A 22,707-nucleotide genomic window follows, 5' to 3' on the forward strand; every position below is an offset into this window, starting at 1 on the left:
CTGACAAACTACTCCGTTCACCCCGCTCTATGGCCTAGGCGAGAGGGATATCAGACTCTTACTGACTAAAAACGAAATTTCCTATCCCCTGCTTTTCAATGTGAAAAGCCGGAAATGATTTCTCCCGTTTTGGGTGTAAGTTCTGATATTCCTATACTGCTCCCGATCCCAGAATTTTGAACTCAAAGCATCAATACTCGATAGTTGTATTTTCAACTACTTGACCAATGAGGTAAAAGGCACGTTTTTACCATAAACATTGTTGATTAAAGTCATTATTAGTATTATACGTGCGATAAATGCAATATTTCTAATATTACGTAAAAAGTGAATGTTTCTGCTAACCGTACTTGCATTTGTATTGATGACTACTTTCAAGTGATAGGTATAAGCATCGGTGGTTCAGTGGTAGAATGCTCGCCTGCCACGCGGGCGGCCCGGGTTCGATTCCCGGCCGATGCAAGATACATTTTTGCTTTCCAGTTTAGCCTGATATTTCTTTTTACTATTTTAGAAATTCTTGTGAGTCTATCGACGTCCACTGCTGAACAAAGGCCTCGTCCTTAGTCCTCCACGTAGAGCGACAAGCCGCCACCTGCATCCACTGCCTCCCCGCTACTCTGACGATATGACTCTCCATATAATACCTAATGATAATTGTGATAACCTATTTTTAGTGAGTGTCAGACTCTTACTGACTAAAACCACCCGTTCCAACTCCTGCTCTATGCCGGGGCTAAGATACATGGCTAATTGTCGAGTCAACTGCGACTTCGGATTTTGATTATCCACTTCTTTTCGATGTGCTACATCATCTAATGGTTTCTCCCGCCATGGGTAATGTGAGAGGGACTGTGAGACTGTTACTGATTAAAAACCACCCCAATCCAACTCCTGCCGTATGGGCATCATCTACAACCCGGATTGAAATTTCGATTTTTTTTAAGGAAGAATAACTATCCAATGGCTTCTCCCGCCTTGGACTAGGCGAGAGGGAGTATCATCTTACTGACTAAAAACCACCCCGTTCCGATTTCTTTTCGAGCCGGAGCCCCGGTAAACCCGCTAGGTAGTCCGCAGCTCCTATTTCAGCGACCCTAAAGTTCAATATTCGTACTGCACCCGATCTCAGAATTTTGAACTCAAAGCCTCAATACTCGATAGTTGTATTTTCAACTACTTGACCAATGAGGTAAAAGGCACGTTTTTACCATAAACATTGTTGATTAAAGTCATTAGTTCTTATACGTGCGATAAATGTGTTTTTCTAATATTACGTAAAAAGTGAATGTTTCTGCTAACCGTACTTGCATTTGTATTGATGACTACTTTCAAGTGATAGGTATAAGCATCGGTGGTTCAGTGGTAGAATGCTCGCCTGCCACGCGGGCGGCCCGGGTTCGATTCCCGGCCGATGCATCTTCCTTTTGATATTTTTTACTTTTACTGCATTTTTTGTTTAAATTATATTTTAATTTGTCTTTATTCAAGAGGTCTTAAAAATAATGCATGGTATTGTTTCTAATGGGTTTAGCTTTTATTTCTGAAACCTGAAAGGTTTGTTTGTATTTTTTTATCAAATCGGACAAGATCCTTTTTACTCTCTAATAAACCCGATCCTTGTAAACTGTTATCTCCAACCCGCCTGCCAAGCATTGAGATTATAGCAAATCTCTCTTTTGTAGTTTGTGGCGTTAGTTGGCAGTCCACTGCTGGACTATAGACTAGCAGTGGATAGGAGCAGTCTTATTAATGTTGTTGAAGTTTCCTGCAAAAATAAAAATAGAAACAAATAATCTTAAGGACCCACCATTATAAATAGCATAATTAATTTAATGGACCGTGTAAATGTCTCGAATTATCATATTTCTCTGCAAATAACAAAATTCGGGAAAGGAAATTAATTAAAATTATAATTTTAATGGTTGCCGCAGTCATTTGCGTGTTTAGGGCTCCCTGTACGAAAGAAGATTCCTATAGTAAACCTTTTTTTTTAGGTGAAACAGAAAGAAATAAAAAACCATTTATTTTACACTACATTTTTTTTTTGGGACAAATCGGCGGGTTTGCCCCGAAAAATTTTAAAAATTGTAGAAAAGAATTTCCCAGAACCGCTGCAATTCCAGTAAGACAGGGTCTACAGCACAGATACAACCATGAAAACATCGAAACACTGTAGTCCGGTGCGTCTCAGGGACATGAATCTCTTGGTTCCTGCAACGAAATAAATCAGAAGATAATATAAGGGGATAAAAAATTAAATATCACTAGAATATCATCATCCAATATCCTGTCTTGGGAGATGCGAGAAAGAGTATTAAACTCTTAGTGACTAAAAACCAAACCGTTTCTACTCCTGCTTTGGGCCGGATAGAAACCAATTTTTCCCAACCATTTTGTAGGTACAGAACCTTCAGTTTGCTATCGACTCGGACTTAAAAAAAACGTTTTCCTGTAGCCACCTTTTAGGGAAGACAGTTACAAATAATATTTGTGAATACTTAAGCGATTTAATTATTACGCAAAAAGAACATTGCTATCCTTTTTTAGAGAAAATAAAATTTTGAAACAAAAGTACAGAAAAAAATCATAACCCAAAAAAAGAACATTGCATCGGCCGGGAATCGAACCCGGGCCGCCCGCGTGGCAGGCGAGCATTCTACCACTGAACCACCGATGCTTATTTCTAACACATGAACATACAAATCTGTTCAAATAAAAACCATATTTCTTAAAAGTAAAAGTGAAGATGTAGCTCTACTACCTTTCACCTCGATGAGATGACCTCGCGCTTCTCTGCAAATAACACGTTTCTTTAGAACGCATCTATAACAGTATTTATTAGATTGCGCCAGCGCCGACGTCACTCGTTGGTCGAGTAGTCGCAAGCGCAACAACTTCTTTGTCCGTTTTAGGTTCGTTTCCCTAAGCATGTATTAATTTTTATGGAGGTTATCAGCGTTTGCGTTTTATGACCTTTTTGTCAAATAGGTTAGTTTCCTACGAGTCAAATTCAATATTTTTTTCGAAATCTTATAAACTATATTTTCTATGAATTGTATGAAATAGTGTTTTATGACGTTTTCAGATTTTTAAATCAAATACCTAGCAACCTTATTTTTAGAAATTTAGCTAAAAAAAAAATCGAATATTAAGTAGATCATCAATTGTATAAACGAAAGACTGATTATTTTTAAATATTTATAATATAACTAGCAAACCCGGCGAACTCCGTTTCGCAACCAATGATATTCCTTGTTTTCCTGCTTTTTTTTCTTGAATTTTCCCAAAACTTTTCTTTGCTATAAACCTCACGAAGCCCGAGACCTTTCCAACGAATGCAAAACCGTGGAAATCTGTTCGTGCGTTCTGGAGTTATAGCGTCAGGAAGGAAAACCAGACTTATTTTTATATTATAGATAATATTTTATTGTATTGATAAGTCGGAGGAATTTATTTTTGACTGAGAAACTACCCAATTGTCAGTACTTTTTTTTGAGAGGAAAATCATCCATTGACTTCTCCCGCCTTGGGTGATGCGGGAGGGAGTGTCAGACTCTTACTGACTAAAAACCACCCCGTTCCTTCTCCTGCTTTGAGCCGGAGCCCCGATAACCTTTTACGTTGTCCGCAGCTCCGGATCGGGCATCAACCCTACTGGGTTCCATCTGTGGTAGTACTGAGTCTGAGATGATGTTCGGATGTTCACCCTAATTAGACATCTACATGATAATTCTATTAAAGACTGTACGGTTGGTGCGGTGGCTGGGCAACTGCCTACCGTGCTATATGTAGCAGGTTCCATTCCCATACGGAGTAACTCTTTGTGTGATCCCCAAATTGTTGTTTCGGGACTGAGGGTCATGTGTATGTGAACTTGTATGTTTGTAAACGCACCCATGACACAAGAGAAAACTTTAGTGTGAGGCAGGAGATTTTTTTAAATGTAATCAAAACCAAAACCTTAACTTCCTATCCCATAAAAGACTGATAACACACATGTGCCGGTTTTGGTGTTTCGGGTGTGGTGTCCATGTCTAATCCATGGGCGGTGGCGATTGCTTACCATCAGGTGATCTGTCTGCTCGTTTACCGGCTTACACTATAAAATAAATTATTCACATTAAAAAGATAACTACTATACGTCACATCATTATTGCACTAACCGTACTCTTACCGATTTACATGGTCATTTTAATACTCACCTATCAAGCATCGGTGGTTCAGTGGTAGAATGCTCGCCTGCCACGCGGGCGGCCCGGGTTCGATTCCCGGCCGATGCATATCCTTCTTTTTGTAGATATTATTTTTATTCGCTTTTTTTTACAAGTTCTTTAACATTAATTAAAACGGTTAATTAGTAAATTCCAGATCCAAATTTAGTTTTTGCTGTATCAAAAGATCAAATCCCTGAACATAAGAACCTAGTAATTATCTAGAAGAAGTTATTTATATTTCAGGGACAAATGACAAATAGTTGTCTACTGGGGAACTCATTACTTCTTGCGAATATGACATCACTAAACATGAATAATATAACATTTATTGTTTTGTCGATTAGAGGGCTTAGTACAAGTGTGTTTTACGTTTAACGAGAGCGTGTTCGACACTTTAGTTGGTTAATTCGCAAGGTATAGCAAAATATCATAAAATGATCAGCAATATTTCTCTATGCGTGCTCGGTTCCTGCCAAATAATCCAAAACTTCAGACAAAGGTCGTCCATGGACGGCAATGATCCCTTAACAAGTTAACAACCACCAGTGATCTGTCTGCTCGCTTACCTCATCCCATAAAAATAAAGGAAAGGATAATTTTTTCATTGGTCAGTTTGAATAAAACGATCACAATTGACCGAACTGCCACAGGCGAGGTACCAGGGCAATATAATATTTCACTGAGAGATAAATTCAAACTTCCCGTCTAAGAATATATATATATCAATACGATTTATACATACACAGCTAGTATTGAAGATGTAATAACTAAGCTATGAAACTATGTGACCGTTTCCACTGATACTAAGCTGTGCGATTAAGGTGTGCTATGAAGATGTGCCGCTGCAATTTAACTGCTGTAGGTTGTTTGTTCTGGACATAGCTATACTGGAACCATGTATAGCGCACACCCATAGCATGCAATAATCAAATTTGACCGAACTCTCAGGCGGTCTACCAGGGCAACATATTTCACAAAGGGATAAATTCAAACCCCTCTAATACGAGCGGATGCGTATTGATTCTATTAGTCCAAGCTTTAACGAAACGAGAATAACTTTCTTTAATAAAATGATCGAAATTGACCGAGCCATCACAAGCGAGGTACCAGAGCGACATATCCATTAAGGAATAAATTCAAACCGCCAGTCCAACAATACGACTAACATTTATATACAGCATACAGCCAGTATTGATCCCTTTAATAAATAAATAGCCGGGTCACGTCCCACAATATTGTGACCGTTACGTCATTCTTTAGTTTATTATCTTGTGTCGGGAACGTGACGATATTACTTGTGTTAAGTAAGATATATTTAGAAGTGTCACGGTTTTTGTTCTTCGATAGATAATAAGCATTTTGGTTTCACTCTAAGTAAGAATCGGAGGTGGATTATACCTGGAGACACTCATTAGTGGACTGACCGACAGACAGAGGTTATTAATATTATTATATTTGCTTTGACGTTCAAAAGTGCCTTCCTGGTCTATTTGAAATACATGATTTTGGCTTTGACACCCCTATTTGTTTTTTGGGCTAAGACAACTCTATGTGCTGTTGGGCACACAGTATGTCGCGGAACCCTTCTATAGCCAGGCGCTCCAGGCACTTGCCAAGTTTGCCTTCGTGATAAAAAGTATGGCTCTGATAAGTACCTAATCAGTTTTTCCAAAACCTTGTCTTATAATGTATCTTTGCATAAAGTAAGGAATGCCTTTACCACTTTTCGACCAACTAATTTTATGCAACGAAAAACCTACTACAGAAATGCTCGCCACTTTATTAGCATCGTAAGACGAATTAACAAATACAAAAACAAAGCCAAAATTAAATTAAAACTTCAACCAAAGAGTTTCTATCAACCCCTCTGTAAACATTAGGTTATGTGCCAAGAAATGGATTTGTATATTCTCTAATTTATTCACAACGCACATGCATGTTCTTCGCTTTCCCGCGTTCCCGTGAGATAAATAAATCATATCACCAAAGTCAGTTCATAACCTGTCTGTATACCAAATTTCATTAGAATCCGTTCAGTAGTTTCACCGTGTTTGGCGGACAAACAGACTTTCACATTTATAAAGTGTGATACCAAAATAGTAAGTACCAACATATATCAGTCACATCGATGTTCCTAGTCGCAATGTAGGTCGGTCTGTCAGACCATTTATAATAATTTGTAAGACAACGGGTGGTGGCTGAACTACCGACGTTCTATTCCTTCTACCGCATTTTTCATGTAAACTTCTTCGAGATAACTGTTAGTAGTTTCCGTGTTACTGACATATATTTCATATTTTTTTTATTATAACAATTGTAAAATATATTAAACCATGTTAATGAAATAATCACAACTGTGACTATGACTAAAATATTTACAACTTAAAAATAACTGAAAAAAAACTAACTTAAAGCGTCGAAAAAATTCTCCTCAATAATATAAGCATTTTTTGAGTAAAATTAATGTTTCTCCAATATATTATCAGATTAATTCTCAATTTTCAATGTGTACCCAAGTAATGAAGTAACAGTAGCATAGTATTTAAAACCACTCCACTAAAAAGGAAACTCAAGTCAAGAAAGGCAATCAAACAACAATAAATATTACTAAATCTTTATAAAAATTACGGTAAAAACAAAAAAAAAACATTAAAAAAATATACAAAAAAAAGATTCAATCGCAAAAAGAAGATTGCATCGGCCGGGAATCGAACCCGGGCCGCCCGCGTGGCAGGCGAGCATTCTACCACTGAACCACCGATGCTTATGTACTAGTGACCAAAATACCTACCACAAGCTATGTAGTATATAAAGTAAAAGTAAAGATGAGCAATATTGTTTTTTTTATTGATTTGACCTCGCTCCTAATTTTAAGACGATAATAGTATGTATGTATAGAGAGATGTAGATACATTATTAAACAATTTGTGAATACCGTAAAATGTTACAACATTGCCCGTATTTTCACGTTTTTTTTATATACTCTCTATTTTAGAGAAAGTCATATGTATTGTCAATTATAATTCAATATTGTACCTTAAGCTATCGGGATAAAGTTCATATTAGACAAAAAACATCAATAGGAGTTTTAATTACTAAAAATTGCATAAAATATTTAATTAAATTTAAAAGAGTGTAAATAAAAAAAGAGTTAACATATATTATGTCTGTTTTTCCGAAATAATTTGGCGTAAAATAATTATGATATTAATTTGACAGTATGTACTTTAATAGTGTGTTTAAACAGTTAAATAGTTTATGCTCGACAGTTGTTTTTTTTTGAGAGGGAAAATGGAACTTGCATCTCGCGATAAGAATTCAATTTAAAACTTTAATTAAAAATTGTTTAACATCACACGTAATAATTTAAAATACGTAAAACAGCAATTTTATTGAAGTGTTTAACGGAAAAACAATAATGTTTGTTCAAATAAAGTGATAAGCGTGTAGCTTAGGAGAGATAAGAATTATAAAAAAAAAACTGTTTATAAAGTAATTAAATATTTTGCCTTGTTACTATACTACCGATGTTAATTTGATCTACAAATTGTAGTTTCGGATCTGGGTGTCATGTGTCCACGACAAAATCAAAGCCAGTGTGAACTTGTAATGTTTGTAAACGCATCCATTACAGGAGAATCCCCTAATGAGAGGCAACGTTTTTTAAAAGAAAATAGAAAGGAAGAAAATAACAATAATGTCATCCTATACTATTTATATTTTTGATCCGGAGATGCGGACTACCTAGCGGGTTTAACATAGCTCCGGGTAAAAGCGTAGACGATGGTGTTTTTGTCGAGTCTTCTCCTCTCGCCTCGCCCAAGTTAGGAGAAGTCATTGGATGATTTTTCAAAAAAAAAAATACTATTTATTTTGTTTATTTATTTGTATATGCTTTATTGTACACATTTAAGTAGCCTAGGTTACATAAATTTTAAGTAGTATGCGTACAATGGGCTTATAATACAATGGTGATTTCTTCCATTACTATAATTATTATTAATTCTTGTATTTTTTGATAAAAATATCAAAATAAGATATAAAGAAATTTAGAAACTTTTTATACTTAAAGGACGCCTTAACACAACCCCTAACACCACTAAATCATAAACTAAGCTGCAACAGTAGTTCTAAACTATCATAGAGAAACTAACACGTAGTGACGTCACCACTATAAAAGCAGTTACTAACTTGTAGAACGCTCGTTTGCCACCCAAATGTCTTACTTAACGCAAAGTGTTGCACGTTCATGCATACTTATCGTGGGACGCCTCAAGATACGCGTAAAGATGTGTTCAGATGAACGATCTGAGATGTATTTAATCTGACAAAGAAAGACAGACGTATTTGGCAGATTTTGGCATCAAACCTGATGCTCCAGAAATATTACATGAATAAAAAGTATAGGTACAAAAAACTACATACCAAGAAACAACGACAAACATAACATTTATTAGCATCTATCAGCGGCTTCTTCGGTGTTCCTGGATTAAAAAGTTTACCTAGTGGATTTACCGGGTCTCCGGCTCGAAAAGCAGGAGTAGGAACGGGGTGGTTTTTAGTAAATAAGTCTGACACTGTAAGAGTCTGATACTCCCTCTCACCTCGCCCAAGGCGGGAGAAGTTACTTGGATGATTTCACCCCTCAAAAAACAATCATGTGGTACCTACCTATTCCACACTATAATCAAACTACAATCTATCATCGTACCAAGTTTTATTCAAATTTATTCAGCAGTTTTTGCGTAAATGAGCAACAAGCGTGCTTATACATTCTTACAGACTTTCACATTTCAAATAGACATTTTCTTTTTTATTCATTGTTAGTCAGAACTAAACGTGGATTGTAAAGATATAAGATTTGATAGACAGGTCTGAGCTAGATGAATTTGGATGATATTTTAGATGGAATATAAGTATTCCATCTAAAATATCTATATATAAGTATTTTGAAAAATATTTAATACTTGATTTATTAAATTTATTATTTTGTTTGAAAATTGCAATTTTTTAATTTTCGGTTTTCGTTGAAATATTTAGTTGCTTCTGTGGATGAGTGCTACTTGTGGTTTATAAAAATTCTGCGTTTTTAATTGATACTTGATGATCCAAAAGTAAAATTAATTAGAAGAAAAAGACGGTCTCTATCTAGTCGAGAGAATGTTACAAGAAGTTTTTATTCCAGGTTCTTGTAACAACGTCAGCGTTTCAAACAGTTTCTACTATTCATCCAATTGTATTATTCATCGCTTCAAAGTCTAGGGTTTCAAACATTCAGCCGTCTTCAGCTTTATAGTTAGCAGACCAGTTGATTTATTAATAAGTATCGTCTATAAATAGTTTACTGAGTGTGCCATTAACGCTTTTAGATTTAAAGCAAATCTTAAGTAAAATCTGATAGTCCAGAACATTTTATTGCTTAGTAGCGTAATCTGTAGAAGAATGAGAGAGCGATATTGTTTGGTGTCAGACGAGTAAGACAAGTAATTATTTATAAAGTACTAGCAGACTTCGTACTGTTTCTCATTTTCCCTGGAGTTCCATAATAATTTTTATTTTATTGTCCGTCTTGTAGATCATTTTAGGCTATTGTGTCTTTCTAGTAACTCCCTCTACCATTGATTTGGACAAGAAAAGGCAACTGGATAGATTGTTAATTTAAAGTTATGTGAGAATAATACTTAAGCAAAAAGTAAGAAAGCAAGAATGATGGCTGATCTAGGGTTCTTGGCAAAAAATATAAAGGAGATAGCTAAATAAGTGTTTTAGAATAGCCCGACACGTGTGAACACACACTAAGCGCGCGGATTTAGATACAGGGGGAGTCTCTTTGAAAATTCGTTATGGAAATGGGTCGTCTGTTCAAACGTTTTGTTCACACATCTTTTGTTTTCCACCTCCCCTTTAAATGTTTCATATTTTTAAACACGAGTTTATTTGGGTTGCTCTGTTTGTTTGTTTGTTTGGGAAAAAAAATAGTAATTTGAATTTTACTCCTTTCTTATTAGAGATCGATCTGATGTTTTGGTACACACTTTCATCTTGATGACCATACAATATAATCTATGTTTTTCAACAACTAGTAATGGATATCAATTTTTTTTAAGGAATAGGTGGCAAACGAATCACCCGATGGTAAGCGATCAGCGCCGCCCATGGATACGACTGCATTGGTAGTAATAGTGCTCATTAAAACCGTTTTATACATAAAAAAAATATATTAATTACAGCCTTATCTAGTTATTTAAGAGATTGACGTGTAAAAGTGTTATCTTGTAACCTATTTTGAAAAATAAATATCTGTCTACAAATGTTTTCTTTTGGCTACATTTCAAATGAATCTTTTTCAACTGGAGGTACGAATTTGCATAAATCCTTTTTGACAGCAACTCCAGACGGGTTTTGAATATTTTCATCGTTGTCTGGTTTTGTGTCAAGAACAGAAGGCGCTGTATTTATGTGTGTCCTTACCTAAACTATTTTAGAATACGTTCCCTGTCTAAATGGAGCTGAAATGTTTTGAAATTCAAATTCAAATTAGGTACTTGATTTTAGTAGCATCTGTGACAGCGACAGCTAAATGTTATTAAAATTATTCAAATTGACACAATAATGTATGATTCAACTGCCGTACTCGGAGTTATTTAATGGTTGTTTAACCCAATCCTTAGCAATTGTTTTCGAAACAAAGTCGTTACTAAGGAATAGTTTAAAAGTAATCATTAAATGTATCCGAGTAAGTAGTAGGTGTATTTCTTACGGTTAGTTTCAATAATAACCTATCTATCTGTAGATTTGCCTACTTGAGATAGAATTTGATATAAGCTCCATACAAAATGTGTCAAAATTCTATCTCTAGTAGGCAAATGTACAGATAAATAGGCTATTGACATTTTTAGATACCTTTCATTTTCGCAAACTCAAGCTGCGCATCTTCCTCGGACAGATTCATAGCTTAGTATCGGTGGATAGGGTCACATACCTTAGCTATTATATCATCATCTATGGTGGAAAAGCACTATTAAACTCTTTTTCTGAAAAACAATCATCATTGAAGTCAAGACAAACAAATATCTCTCTAACCAAAAAGTCTTTACTTCCCATATCAATTCATTCACCCCCAATTTTGTCCCATCTATTAACTAATGAAGTAGTCTGTACCTGTACCATACATAAACAGAACGTGACTTTTAGCCAATGAAAATCTGAGGCAGCCATTACTGAAAGTTGTTGAGACTAGTTCGCCTCGGCTAAATTGGAATGACTATTCACCATGCTATTGGTCGGGTTTGGGCCAAGAGTTCGGGTCCTGTAGTACCTTTTGAGTAGGGCCTTGAAGACAGCGTTAAAAGTTATTTGAGTTAGCTTTGAGATAGAAAAATGGTAAGGTTATTAAATACTTTTTTTAAGAAGTATAATAACGTCACGGTATGAATACCTTACATAGACAAGGTTTATAGTTCAGCAGTGAATTGAGATAAGCTATTGTTAAAGAATATGATCTCCTTGTATTGGTTACCATAAGCGCAATACTTCTCCTATTTCTATATCTAATTCCCCTTTATCATCCATTGACTTCGAGGCGAGAGGGAGTGATAGACTTTTACTGACTAAAAACCACCCTGTTCCTTCTCCTGCTTTTCGAGCCGGAGCCTCGGTAAACCCGCTAGGTAGTCCGCAGCTCCGGATCAGGCATCAGCCCTACTGGGCCCCATCTGTGGTGGTCTGATGGCTCTTTGAGGCGCGCGCGGAACGCGACGCGCCGCACGCACGGGTCTGGATCTGTTCGGGCGGTGAGCTGCCCTTGCTTGCCGACCGCAGGCCCAGATATCCATTCCCTAACCCCAAATTCTCAATTCCCAAAAAGGCTGATAACGCAACTTGTAACTTTTTTAGCGTGCACGTACAGCACCGATTGCTTACCATCAGGTGATCTGTCAGCTGATTTGTCGACTATATAAAAACCGCTAGTCTCGTGGCCCTCCCGCACTGTGACTTATTGAATAATGTATGCTGTATATCGGTGACCGCGACCGCGGGAACTCCCCTCGTTGCTTTGTGGCTGCACTCCGATTAAATTCTGTCCTTCCCTTATAACTTCCAGGATTTCCATGTTTTTTTTTTCTACCGGTGAATTTATTTCTTTGGTAAATACTTAAATGTATTTTATGCTAGCTACCTCTGCGCGGTTTCACCCGCTCTACTCCGCTCCTGTTGATTGTAGCGTGATGTTTCATAGCCTATAGCGTTCATCGATAAATGCACTATCCAACACAAAAAATATTCAAATTAGATCAGTAGTTCTGGAGATTAGCGGGTTCAAACAAATAAACTCTTCAGCTTTATATATTAGTATGGATTTATCTTAGCTATTTTTGTAACTTATTGTCTTTTCTTTATTTATTCCTTGCTTGTTACTGTATGCTCCGAACAGTGTCACTGTAGGCGCAGGATAATTATATTTATTAAAGGTACATGAATCATACAGGCAGGTACTGAAAATCAGCGCAGCGGGCTCAAGCCTTCGTGCCCGGGCTTCGGCATTAAGCTGAGCAGCTGCCTTTTGCGCTGCGACGCACCTCTCATTTAAATTTACTGTGTACCTTGTATTCTCGGTCACTTGTGTGTCGTGGTGTAATAAACGGTTTCTTTCTTTTTTTATGTGCTTATGCTATAACTTTTTCAATGTAGCTGTAGTAAATATACAATCTTCTTTAAGACTGCTTTGTTAATGAAGGTCGTGAAAATATGTTAATCAGGTTCAGCATCTCAAGTTTGATCTTAATCAGTTACGTTTCTACTTATAACGTCGTACCTTTATTCATTTTCAGACGTAATATTTTTTTTGATGTCATAATTTTCTTTGATAGCTTGCGCTTCAAATCCTACCTAGCACTTGGCAAGCCTCACATCACATATCACGGAACTGTTGAATTCAGAAATTGTACTCACACCTATCTACATATATCCTCATTTCCCATCACATACAAAATTGAATTTTGATTCATATAAAAAAAAACTGTTTACATGTCCCAGAGTCCCCAAAAATCTCGGAGGATAATGGCAAAAGGATTTCCTCTGAAAACGCGAGGATTAGTGGCAAAGGGACGCGTATGGAGAAGTGGAATTTTAATAAGGTTTCATAACTCCACCGACATTACCATATTTCTATATATGTGTCGATTGTGGAACTGTACCCTTAGTATGAGTTTTGCTTTACGTTTAAAGTAATCGAAATGAGAGCGCGTTCGGCGTTCTGATTGGTTGGTTTATTCGAGCCGGCCAATCAGTTTCGATTACTTTAAACTTAAAGCAATCTTGTATTAAGGGTACAGAATGGTTGTGCTTTTAAGGGTAAAGGGTAAGCGTTTGAGTTTTTTTTTACCTTTGCAATTTTTATTAGGTACCTTTGTAAGTTTTAATAGGTTTTTTTTAGGTTTTATTACCTTAGCAATTTTTATTAGATACGGTAATAGTTGTAGACTCCTTTGCTTCTTAAGAAGGTTCTTAGTTTCCCTTCTCAGCTTCGATTCAGGCAAAGTGTTATAAAACATTGGTTTTCGTTTTTAGAAATTCCAGTATGGAGTTTAAAATCTGGTTCTACCAGGTAGGTTGTTATCTACTTTTATGGGTTTATGGTAAATATCCGAAGCTGCGGACAACATAACAGGTTACCGGGGCTCCGGCTCAAAACAGGAGAAAGAATGGGTGGTTTTTATTCAGCAAGAGTCTGACACTTCTTCTCAATTCACTCAAAAAAGGGTTTTTGGTAAAGGAACAAATGGGTCCCCGAATAATAAGCGATCTACCTCGTATTTCGGACTTAATAAAGACAGACGAAATAATAAAAACAGTGTCCTGAAAGCAATAATACCCTAGATAAATAATACAGAATAATAAAATAAACAACATACAAATAATTATGTCACCGTATAATATTGGTTTCGAATGATTAATGTATTCCTGTGGTCCCATTTATCGTTTCAAACAAAATGGTTAAGTAAATGGGTTTTATTACAAGAATAATTAATGTGTATTGATTAATCTTGCAATAAATAACCCATTTCATACTCAGAGATAAGCCAGAACAAACAGACAGACAGACAAAAATCATTATTTTGGGGTTAGGCCAGTGCAGATAGGTTTTGAAACAAAAGAAATTTATAGTACATAGAATGAAACCTATTGGAAATGGAAGAGAATATGCTAAAAATGGAAAAAAATAAAAATTCCACTCCATCCGAGTTCGGGAAGTGGGGGGGAGGGAGGTTTTAAGAGGAAAAATCGGTTTATCGCAATTTACGGCGAAACTACAAGTCCTATAAAAAAAAGTTCAACGGCAAAGTTGTAGGTAATAAAAAGATCTACAACTTTTGTATTTACACTTTTTTTGTATTACCTCAAAATTTTGTGAAAAATTCAAAAAACTACGATTTCGGTTTTTTATTGTTATCTTCGACATAAATATTTATTTTTTAACGAAATTTTGTGAAAACGTGCCTTTATATGTACCAAATACATTGTATTTTTTTGGAATTGAAAAATTATTTTTTTTACCATTTATTGATTAAATACCGAAAAATTATCCTAATTTTCAATCGAAAATTCACGCGTCAAAATATCGGTTTTTTTATAAAGTTCGGTGGGCTTTTTGTTTGTTGAAATCTCTACTTTTCGATAGTGTAAAAAAAAAAACGTTACTATGGAAAATGTTCTGAAAAAACAGGTGATAGTGAACGGTGGCTGGAGATAGTCCCGCGATTCCCGACCCCCGGAGTGTCTCTGGAGGAGCGAGCGACACTGGGATGACGTCTCTTCCTTCTCCGAAGCAGTCATGCTAGGAAAGAAGGAGGCGGGGCACGTGAGGGAACGAACCTCCTCACCCCCCAGCCTTCGCGAGAGATACTCCGGGCGTCGGGGATCGCGCAAAGTACTCTGGCCTCCGTAAGTACGGGTCTGTAGACGGCGAGCAAGGGTAGCTTCCGCCCGAACAGAACTAGACCCGTGCATGCCGCGCGTCGCGTTCCGCGCGCGCCTCAAAGAGCCATCAGAATACCTCAGATGGTGTCTAGTAGGGCTGATGCCTGATCCGGATCTGCGGACTACCTAGCGGGTTTACCGGGGATCCAGCTCGAAAAGCAGGACTAGGAACAGGGTAGTTTTTAGTCAGTAAGAGTCTGACACTCCCTCTCGCCTTACCTAAGGCGAGAGAGGTCATTGGATAGGATTGGATGATATTGCCACCTTAAAAAAGTAAAATAGGTTTATAAATTATCTTCAAATAAGAATATATAAGTATCTACGTATTTAATTAAAACGTTTGAGTTTTTTAAAATTCTACATTTTTCTTATAACATTATACATAATAACATATGTCTTATCAAATATAAACATTATTAACTTATTTGATTGTTAATCATAGTAGAATGTTTTAATTTATATATTTTTTTTAATTGTCAATGTACCATTAAATCTTACGTTACATGAGTTAATTGTAATAAATAGCTCAAAATTGTGCATAATGATGAAAAACAAATTTTTTGATTCGAGTTTTTTTAGTTTATTGCGTTTTTTCAGAACATTTTCCATAGTAACGTTTATTTTTTTACACTATCGAAAAGTAGAGATTTCAACGAACAAAAAGCCCGCCGAACTTTATAAAAAATCTGATATTTTGACGCGTGAATTTTCGATTGAAAATTAGGATAATTTTTCGGTATTTAATCAATAATTGGTAAAAAAAATAATTTTTCAATTCCAAAAAAATACAATGTATTTGGTACATATAAAGGCACATTTTCACAAAATTTCGTTAAAAAATAAATATTTTTGTCGAAGATAACAATAAAAAACCGAAATCGTAGTTTTTTTGAATTTTTCACAAAATTTTGAGGTAATACAAAAAAAGTGTAAATACAAAAGTTGTAGATCTTTTTATTACCTACAACTTTGCCATTGAACTTTTTTTTATAGGACTTGTAGTTTCGCCGAAAATTGCGATAAACCGATTTTTCCTCTTAAAACCTCCCTCCCCCACTTCCCGAACTCGGATGGAGTGGAATTTTTATTTTTTTCCATTTTTAGCATTTTCTCTTCCATTTCCAATAGGTTTCATTCTACTATAAATTTCTTTTACTTTTTACCTTTATTAGAGGTATTTGCACTGGCCTAGGTGTGTATCGTGTATTCATTTACTAGGGGCGTTTGAAAAGTCCGTGCAAAGTCAGAGAGATAGCACTATTCGCGCGTATCGAGGTTATGCCTAGTTAGTAGCGTCTTTTGGAAGACCACACACCAAGTTTCAGCCAGATCGGTCTATTTCTTTGTGTTTGGCATTCGTTTGAAACGAAGAAGTCGAGTGATTTTCAAAAAATGGACGAAAAAGAATTTCGTGTGTTGACTTTCTTTACTTTACTTTTGAAAGACAACGCCTCAGGAGGCTAAAGAAAAGCTTGATAAACATTATGGTGACTCTGCACCTTCGATTAGAACAGTTTATAAGTGGTTTCAAAATTTTCGGAGTGGCCATATGGGCACAAATTACGCTGAACGTTCTGGACGCCCTGTTGAGGTTACCGCTTCAGAAATCATTGATAAAATCCATGATATGGTGATGGATGACAGAAGAGTGAAGGTGCGTGAGATTGCTAGTGCTGTGGGCATCTCGAATGAACGGGTACATAATATTTTGCATCAACATTTGGATATGAAAAAGCTATCCGCAAGATGGGTGCCGCGATTGCTCACGCTTAACCAAAAACGAAATTGTGTGAAGTGTTGCATGGACGGTTTGCAGCTGTTCTAGAAGAAACCGCAGGTCGTTTCGTCACTGTAGATATAACATGGATACATCACTACACTCCTGTGACCAAAGAACAATCTAAACAATGGGTTACCAAGGGGAATCTGCGCCAAAAGAGGTGAAGACCGGTCCTTCGGCCGAAAAGATTATGGCGACTGTGTTTTGGGATTCGCAAGGCATAATCCTCATCGACTATCTGAAAAAGGGTAAAACTATTTTAGGTGCATATTATTCATCGTTATTGGACCTTTTGGAAACCGAGATGCAAGAAAAACGCACACGATTGGCCCACAAAAAGTCCTTTTCCATCACGACAACGCACCAACTCACACCTCAGCAGTTGTGGTCGCAAAATTAATGGAAATAGGGTTCCAACTCGTTTCTTATTCCCCTTATTTTCTAGACTTGGCTCCCTCGGACTACTATTTGTTCCCCAATATGAAGAAATGGCTGGCGGGTAAAAGATTTTATCCAAATAAGGAGGTAATTGCAGAAATAAACGGCTATTTTTCAGACTTGTACAAATCCTATTATTCGGAAGAGATCAACAAACTAGAGCAGCTTTGGACGAAGTGTATAAGCCTAAAAGGAGACTATCTTAAAAACTAAAAACGGTTTACCCCAAAAAATTAAGTAGTTTTAATTTTTGCACGGACTTTTCAAACGACCCTCGTATATAGTAAAAAGCGATTATTATTTTAATATTAAAAACAGACAATCCAATTTTATTTATCCGTCCAGACTAGATTAGCCGTAGATTTTTCATAACATGCTTTCCGACACTGGTATTTCAAAACGCTATGCAATACTCCCCACTGCTTGACTTACTTATATCATCCACAGTTATCTAACTGTGGATAATATAAGTGCCTATATATATAGGCATCCTTACACTTCCTTGAATAGCACACCACCGAACTCCACATTTGTGTCCGAAAAAAATATTGTGGTATGGAGGTTTAAGACTAACGCTTCTCATGCTTGAGAGTGCGGGTTCGAAACCTACCAATGTGACTTTTTCCGAGTTAATTGAAGAAAAACCTCTTAAGGAAATCTGAGCTTATCATTTCTAATTATAAGTTTCAATTTACTAAATCGTATTGAGCAAGCGTGGTGATTAATGCTCAAGCCTTCCTCGTACGAGAAGAGGCCTTTGGTCAGCAGTGGGCACTTAATTGACTGTTGATGTGATGTGAACTCTATCTCCAGTTCTTCATATCTAACCACTGTCAGCCATCTTGCGAATAAATATATAAATATCTCGACTAACATTACTAGATTGCAGCATGATAAAAACATCATTTGGCAAGAAGAATTTTAAAGAAATGTATTTACGAGATGAGCAGAGGTATTCGTACCGCGTCAGCGTAATATTATCAATTCATTTCCATCCCTTGGAATAGTGCCAGAACACGGCTTCAGAATGAATATTTTAAATAAATTCAATTGTAGGAACTTACTTTTCATGTGGATAGTTAAGTCTTTTATCTAGTTTCGCAATGATGCACTCTCGGAAATGGTTTTGGGGGTTTCTGCGCCATTAAATTCGAAGCGAAATAGTGGATGAAGAATTTCCTTGTCGTTTGGTGGTCTTTTAAATATTAACGAGTTTAATGTACTGGAGAATTTTACCTCCTTTTGGTACTTATATGGAATTTTAGATAGAAGATGTCCAACGTCTCAATAATTATAAACTTTTTTAAGTGGGAAAATAAACCAATGACTTCTCTCACCTGGGGTGAGGCGACAGACCCTTACTGACTAAAAATCACACCGTTCCTTCTCCTGCTTTTCGAGCCGGAGCCCCGGTAACCCACTAACCTGTCTGCAGCTCCTGGTGATGTTTTTATCATGCTGCAATCTGGTAATGTTAGTTTGGATATTTATATATTTATTCGCAAGATGGCATTATTATCTTGAGCAGAATTTGAATCTATGCTCTTATAATTCGTGGACGAGTCAGTCATGTTCGGTACGAATGGATCAGCTCGACCAAAGCGGTACTATGACATCATAGTTGTGTCTTGCCGTGTAAGTAAGTTTACCAGAATGCAATGCAATCTCTGATGACTTACAACCTAAACATCAGCTACTTCACCTTCTAATTACGTGAGACTTCAGTTCTCTACCAAACTAATTACAAGCTAAGGTATTTAAGCAACTAATTCTCCGCAACATATCTCAAGGCAGCTCGCTCTAAAACCTCAATTTATTGTAGTAACACGACGATATATGCAGCGCGGTACAGAGTGGAAGTTAAAGTTTTCTCAATTTACAATGAGGTAGTATTTTGTGGTTAACCGAATAATGGTAAACATAGAATAAAACTTGCTATGTACAAATCACATAGCAAGCAACTGTACAAATATGGATTTGGGAACCAAGACAATCACTATAGCTTAGTAATAATACCATGGTCATCAATTGTTGTATGCCAATGAAAAACATGTAAATGTTCTTACTTATATAATTTTAAATTAATTATTTAGTCAGTTATTTGCTTTTAGTCAGTAAGAATCCGACACTTCCTTTCGTCTCATACAAGGCAGGAGAAGCAAATGGATGATTTTACCTGCTTAAAAAAAGGTTTCCTCACGATGTTTTCCTTCACCATATGTCAGTCTAAATAATCTTACGAAGCTTAGGTTAGGCATGAGAAGTGGGTGAGTTAAATCTCCGGGCCACCACGATCATATCAGAAACTACATTTTTTCCCTGGTATCAATAAAATCGGCCTCTTATCTATTCAGTTATGACACTTTAAATTATTATTATTCATCTTTTAAAATCAATATCCAGTCTTCCTCTCCGCTTCTATTCATCTGTCATTCACCAATAGATGAAAAATCGTTCCGAATAGAATACAATTCTTTCAATTCAAGACTAAGTTTAGAAAACGCTAGGCAATCTAAAACTGCCTTGGCAAGAATGCAAATGTAAGTTTTACTAGGAAATAGTATGCTTAAGGTAAGCGTCCACAGACCCGCATCGTACGCATCGCACGCATCGGACGGATCGCATCAAACGGATAATTTTTTCAGACTGCGTCCACTGTATCGACAGCGATCGGATTGTCGACAGCAATCGGATTGCCGATACCACTTTCATTCGGATTTTTGGCTTTTGCATTCCGTATGATGTCATCGATACGCATTGCCGATGAGCGGTCCGTACGATGCGGATCAGTGGACGCTGTTGTATGAGTATTTATACAATACTAACTAAAATCCGTTCCGTGCGATGCGCGTCTGTGGACGCTTACCTTTAATATAGAATATATTTTCTTTGCAAACTTACCTGTGCTTGTTCGAAGCAAATTGAAAATGTTTCTTTATGAGAATCTTTTGAAGCAACAAAATGTTAACATTCGAATCGTTTTGTATTTTTCAATTTCGATTTCCTATATATGACGACAATGGACTTTGTTATTTGTGGATGCCAGCACTTCAAGCTGCACAAAACTGTTCATTGGATTTTAGACTTTATGTTGGAACGAAATAAAGTTGAAATTGGTTATAGTTTGATATAACAATGGTGTAGGTTGACAGGGTGCTATCTCTATGTGTTTAAAACCCCGGTCGACTCTCATCAGTGATGAAACTAGTTATTTGATATTCAATTTTAGTACAATGTTATAAGGTGTACAAGTAATCAAGTCAGATAGATTCGTAGACATCCTCTGTTTCATTGAATATGGCAGAAAGAAATGTGGCAGTTTAGAAAAAAGTCATCGTAAAATTGAAGCAGTCGGGACCCATTCTAAATATGAAGACTTAGTGAGGGCACATTCGGCTGGCTTTCTTGCAAGCAGACCCTCGATTGTTTTCAAGGAACGCTTTATTGTTTTCGAGGATTGCTCGATTGTTTTCGAGTAACACCCGATTGTTTTCGAGGTACGCTCAATTGTTTTCGAGGAACGCCCGATTAATTTCGACGATCGCTCGATTGTTTTCGAGTAATGCTCGATTGTTTTCGAGGATCGCTCGATTGTTTTCGAGCAGCGCCCGATTATTTTCGAGGCACGCTAGATTGGTTTCGAGGATCGCTCGATAGTTTTCGAGGAATGCTCAATTGTTTTGGAGGAACGCCCCATTCTATTCGAGGATCGCTCGATTGGTTTCGAGGGTCACTCGATTGCTATCGAGTAACGCTCAATTGTTTTCGAGGAACGCCCGATTATTTTCGAGGATCGCTCGTTTTTTTCGGGTAGTTCTCAATAAAATTGTTTTCGAGAAACACCCGATTGTTTTCGAGAATCGCTCGATTGTTTTCGGGAAACGCTCGATTGTTTTCGAGGGACGCTCGATTATTTTCGAGGAACGCCTGATTGTTTTCAAGCAACGCTCGATTGTTTTCGGGTAATGCTCGATTATTTTTGAGGAACACCCGATTAATTTCGAGTAGTGCTTGATTCGTAAAAATCCCGACTGTGTTTCTTTATAAGAACCCATTCTAATTATGAAGACTTAGTGAGGGCACATACGGTTGGCTTTCTAGAATGGGTCCCGTGGCTTCAATTTTACAATGACTTTCTTGTTTTAGGGTTCTTTCATTTTCATATTATTATAATAAAGAAACGTCGTCAGGTTTTTTAGTTTTTTTAATTAAGTACCTTTTTTGTTATTTTGATATATCCAGTGTCACTCTGACAGTAAATACGAATCTAACGACAACTCTCAAGCCAAAAATCCATCAAGCCGTTTAGGCTGCAGAGCGTGCCAAACAATTATACATACATACATACTCTCGAAAAACATAACCTGGCGCAGTCGGGTAAAAATCCAAGGAACACTTCGATATAAGAAGTCTTGCTTCTAATCCTTGACGGTATACACAAACGCATTTATCGTTAATGGCATTCTAATGACGTGCAGTTTTTGTTCGAAGGCGTAAGGAATTATGAGGAAAGCACTAATGATTTGCCTCGGGTTTTCAGACCATTAATCCTACTTCTTTTATACACGTTAATATAATGTAGGACTATGTAGGAGTAACAATTTCTTTTCTTAAACACACATGCGTGCTTAAAACAATTACCTATGCAGATTTTCATAAAAGGTATTGAGATACACTGACTGTTACAACTAACTACACTCGCGAGCAACCAAATCGACTCAACCTACATGTGCGCATTCGTAGCTGTTTTCTTAAAAAAATACTGAATTGTTTTTAAAAACCGATATACCATTAGAAAGCTCACAACTTAAGCTTTATATTGGTACCATTATTATAAAAATTGTATCAGCACTTTTTAAAATATTTAACTCGCTGTCAGCCACTCCTCGAACTCTTCTGAGTTCCTGTTGAACATCGACACCGGTCTAGTGACGATTTCGTAGTGAAGTTGAAATAATAAAACGGTCGTCTCTCTCCGAGGTGGACCGGAGGCGGCTTATTCTTGGTCTTCGATTGAAGGCACCAGTATCTTGATACCTTCTGTACACTATTGATACTGCAGATTGGCTCAAACTAAGCGGAGCAGCAACTCTTCGCTGACTAAGTCCTTGTTCCAGTAGAGCAACGAGTTGAGCGGCTTCTTCTGGTGTCCTATCCATAATTTTTGGAAATAAAATGAAGCGTTTTTACGGAGATGTGTACGATCAACTTTCGATAAGCTGCAGATAAAGTTAACCTTAATGTGGAGGTTTTATAGGGGTAGTTTGTGTTATAACTTGTTGGTGTCGTAGT

General features: G+C 36.8%; 5 non-coding genes across 5 annotated transcripts; 3 read left to right on the forward strand and 2 right to left on the reverse strand.

The window, feature by feature from the left end:
• The first annotated feature begins 391 nt into the window (after nucleotides 1-391).
• Nucleotides 392-462, forward strand: Trnag-gcc (transfer RNA glycine (anticodon GCC)). Its single transcript has one exon. It is a non-coding gene; the product is annotated as a tRNA-Gly (tRNA).
• An 886-nt stretch (nucleotides 463-1,348) lies between these two features.
• Nucleotides 1,349-1,419, forward strand: Trnag-gcc (transfer RNA glycine (anticodon GCC)). The gene has a single exon. It is a non-coding gene; the product is annotated as a tRNA-Gly (tRNA).
• A 1,190-nt stretch (nucleotides 1,420-2,609) lies between these two features.
• On the reverse strand, nucleotides 2,610-2,680 carry Trnag-gcc (transfer RNA glycine (anticodon GCC)). The gene has a single exon. It is a non-coding gene; the product is annotated as a tRNA-Gly (tRNA).
• Nucleotides 2,681-4,212: 1,532 nt separating this feature from the next.
• Nucleotides 4,213-4,283, forward strand: Trnag-gcc (transfer RNA glycine (anticodon GCC)). Its single transcript has one exon. It is a non-coding gene; the product is annotated as a tRNA-Gly (tRNA).
• Nucleotides 4,284-6,910: 2,627 nt separating this feature from the next.
• On the reverse strand, nucleotides 6,911-6,981 carry Trnag-gcc (transfer RNA glycine (anticodon GCC)). The gene has a single exon. It is a non-coding gene; the product is annotated as a tRNA-Gly (tRNA).
• Nucleotides 6,982-22,707: the final 15,726 nt, after the last annotated feature.

Source organism: Spodoptera frugiperda, chromosome 30, assembly GCF_023101765.2.
Source record: "Spodoptera frugiperda isolate SF20-4 chromosome 30, AGI-APGP_CSIRO_Sfru_2.0, whole genome shotgun sequence".
Taxonomy (NCBI): Eukaryota; Metazoa; Arthropoda; class Insecta; order Lepidoptera; family Noctuidae; genus Spodoptera; species Spodoptera frugiperda.